This window comes from Rhamphochromis sp. 'chilingali' (assembly GCF_963969265.1).
Source record: "Rhamphochromis sp. 'chilingali' genome assembly, chromosome: 15".
In the NCBI taxonomy this organism is placed as follows: domain Eukaryota; kingdom Metazoa; phylum Chordata; class Actinopteri; order Cichliformes; family Cichlidae; genus Rhamphochromis; species Rhamphochromis sp. 'chilingali'.
The window spans coordinates 28,302,133-28,306,287 of NC_137942.1; positions in this window are offsets into that span (position 1 = coordinate 28,302,133).

Genomic DNA, 4,155 nt, shown 5'->3' on the forward strand with positions numbered 1-4,155 from the left:
ACACTAAGACACAAACTCGACATAGAGAGACAGACAGAAAATGGCACATGGAGCTAGACAAATACTAAGCAGACACAACTGAAGAACAAATCCTAAACACCACAGAAACATGAAACTCAAATAATAAACATCATCATAATCAACACTACCAGAGAACAAGAAAACAACCCCTGATGCAAACTAAAACCAAAACATAATAAAACTCAAACTACTGGGTCCGACGGACCCAGAACCGTGACAGTACCCCCCCTCTAAGGGCTGGCTCCCGACAGCCCCAAACAAAAAAGCACAAAGCACCAAGCCAGGGCGGGCGGAGGGGGTCCAGGAAGGAGGGTCCGAAACAAAAAAACAAGGAGCACAAGAGACCAGAATAAACCAAAAACAGGCCAACACAAAACAAGACCATTCACGAGTCCACAGTAAAGTCCGGGGGCCGACAACACAAGAGCCGAAACAGTTCAGGGGGCCGACCCTGCACACAGCAACGGCGGCGACAGGCAAACAGTTCAGGAGGCCGACCGTGCACACGGCAACGGTGGCGACGGGCAAACAGTTCAGGAGGCCGACCGTGCACACGGCAACGGTGGCGACGGGCAAACAGTTCCGGAGGCCGACCGTGCGTGCAGCAACGGCGGCGAGGAAGCAGGTCCGGGGGCCGACCGTGCGGACGGCAACGGCGGCGCGAATGCAGTTCTGGAGGCCGACCGTGCACACGGCAACGGCGGGCAAACAGTTCCGGAGGCCGACCACGTGGAAGGCAGTGGCGGCCACCGAGCAGGTCCGGAGGACGGCCGCGATGCCAGCGGCGGCGATGAACACCTTCCGGAGGCAGTCCCCGAAGGCCATGACGCCATCTTAGAGGCCCTGAAAACGGCCGGCAGAGGCGAGGCGGAACGGGTCGAGCTGGCACCGACGGCGGCGTGGCAACCACAGGACCAGACGAGGCAGGACCAGACGAGGCAGGACCAGACGAGGACGAAGCAGAGGCAGGACCAGACGAGGACGAAGCAGAGGCTGGACCAGACGAGGACGAAGCAGTGGCTGGACCAGACGAGGACGAAGCAGTGGCTGGACCAGGCGAGGACGAAGCAGAGGCTGGACCAGACGAGGACGAAGCAGTGGCTGGACCAGGCGAAGATGATGAAGACACGGAGGCTGGACCAGGCGAAGATGATGAAGACACGGAGGCTGGACCAGGCGAAGATGATGAAGACGGCAGCGGGACGGCTGCGGAACCTGACGGCAGCGGGACGGCTGCGGAACCTGACGGCGGTGATGCTGCAGAAGGTGATGTGGAGATGTGCTGGCTGGGTCCTCCAGGACCACCAGCAGATGTGAGGATGTGCTGGGTGGGCTCCACGGGCCCTCCAGCAGACGAGGCTTGAGGCTGGCTGGGTTCTCCTAAACCCCCAGCAGACGACGCTTGAGGCTGGCTGGGTTCTCCTAAACCCCCAGCAGACGACACTTGAGGCTGGCTGGGTTCTCCTAAACCCCCAGCAGACGACACTTGAGGCTGGCCGGGCTCCTCAGGCCCTCCAGCCGACGAGGCAGGACGCTGGCTGGGTTCACCTGAACCCCCAGCTAACATGACTTGAGACTGGACGGGCTCCTCAGGCCCTCCAGGGAAAGCAGTCTCTGAAGCAGCAGGTACGGAGACCTCTGCCAGTGTGGACACTGGCTGGGACTGAGCAGCACCGTGGCTAGACTCAGGCAGCAACAGTGGGATACAGTCCTCAGAGGGCTGGAAGTGTTCCCCAATACACTCAGCAGAGGACTGAGGCGGACGGGTGAACTCACTTGAGCTCTCAGGGGGTGCTGAGAGCCGAGACTGTTCAGGTGAGTTCTCCAGTGAGGCTGCTGGTGCTGGTGTCTTGACCTCTAGGGGTCCAGAGTTGGCTGGTGACTGACACCCAGCCTCTGGGGAGGCCCTAGAGGGAGCAACTGTCTCTGAGATGGCCAGCTTAAATGAACCAGCAAAAGTTTGTGTGGAGTGTGTTCCCTGCTTGTAATGAGGCTGTGAGGATAAAGGCTGGGTAAATGAGTGGACAGGCTGCTGAACTGGTGGCAACTGAGCTACAGGTAGCAAAGTAGTAACAGGTGGTGGAGTGGCTGGCTGAACTGATAAGGCTGATGACTCTCTTGCCAACTGAGCTATTGACTGGGCTATGGACTGTAACATGGTGTCTACTGGGTCTGACTGTGACTGTGATGGAGGTGATGAGTGAGTGGCTGACTGAGTTAGCGACTGCTGGGAAGCTAACCGAGCTACCGGCTGAGCAGCTGACTCAACGAACACAGCCCCGGTATAAACAGTCAGTGTTCTTCTGCAGATGTCAACGGCTGTGCTCCCTGGCTAGCTCATGGGAAGCAAGACCAAACGATACCTCCGTCTCCTCCTTGTCTGAGCTCGCCACATTGGTGTCAGAAGTGGGATGATGGTGGCACCCCATGCTCTGACCCGAGTGACTTTCCCGCAAATTCAAACGCGATTTCAATATGTCACATATTGACAGTGGCTCACCGATGCCAATGACATAATTACCCAGCTACATTTCCGAAAGAATGCAAAAGCATTGACATATATTTTTCCTTCCTACAATAGCCCGACGGGCAGGGCAGAGATAGATTTTGGTAGCCCGACTGGAAAAATCGCTAGCCCCGGGACGTCGGGCTAGCGATTTTGCAAGCCCTGTGTTACAGGCATGGCCCTTTAAGGATGAAGCCTGATGGGAAATGTATTCGGGATGTGTGTAGCGGGACTGCCTGGTGTGTGTGTGAAGAGAGAGAGCGGAGAAGGGGAAAATGTAACGGTTAGCTACAGAAGAGACGAAAAGAAAATAAATAAAAGGAATATAATAACTCCCTCGACAGCCAGAGTTGTGTCGGCGATGCTTGCTGTGAGTAAACTGTTTCAGCCCACTGTACGCGGTGTTCGTGCCTTAGAGAAGAAATAAAGTTCGGTGAAGCAGTTTCCTACGCCTCCTTCGATCTTTTTGCTAGCGGAGTTGACCTGTATAGTAAGCTGTTGCCGGCTACGAGTCAGTTACGGAACCTTCAAGTAACTGCCAGAGGTTTCCTTACTACAGTTCGGGGCTGCGGATCTGGCGCGGTAACACCTGTATCTGATTGAGGAATCACTCATCTTTGGAAAAGAGAGTTTATTACAGAGAAATGGCTCTTTCCAAAATAAAAGCTATACTATACGCTTCTTCTGGGCTCTCAGCAGCATATTGTAGCGGGTCAGGGCTGTTCGGGGTTCTGTTTGTACAGTTATGTTTTGTTTATGTTGCCATAGTGACGGGTGACGCCCTCTCGCTGCGACGGTGTGTCCTTCCGGGGTCAGAGGGCGCCCTGTGTGGTGTTGTTGTTGTTGTTGTTGTTGCTATGCGGTTTCCGCGCTGAGCAGTTAGCTAGCGGCAGTGTTCTTCTGCAGATGTCAATAAACGGCTGTGCTCCCTGGCTAGCTCACGGGAAGCAAGACCAAACGATACCTCCGTCTCCTCGTTGTCTGAGCTAGCCACAATATTAAACATATCAGGTCCCCATAAGGAGAATCATGTGCTAACGGCTGTCTAAATGACTCGGGTAAAGTTTGTAGCATGCATGCTTGTTGTTTTTGTCTGCTTCCACTTGTCTTTGCACTAGGATGATGTCGGCGTAAATGTGCAGTCATATTCGTTGTGTTCCCACTAGTGCTGTCAGCGTTAATCTCGTTGAAATGACGTTAACGCCACAACACGGCAAATCTCCATTAACGAGCTACCCCTGCGTGGGGCTAGACGGCCAACACGTTAACGAGCTAACTGCGCTAACACACTAGTTCCCACCCATGTAATTGAGCATTGCGTGGCACATCCAACATACTGTTTTACTTTAGTCCATGACGCACTTACCTTCAGGGTCATACCTCACATGAAAACCAAAATAATTCCAAACGCCAGATCTGGGGCCCGTTCTTCGTACCTCGCTAAGTAAGTTAGCTGGATTTGATTGTTGACGATTTCGCCTGATCTTGGATCGTTCGGTTCCCCGAAGCTCATCCGGGACTTGCTGTCATAGCAACAGAGCCGTAAGCGTAAACCTGCTCGGGAGCAGGTGTACTTTATGTAAACAGGATTAGATCGCGGCCACGCAGGTATGTCCGCTTCATTTATA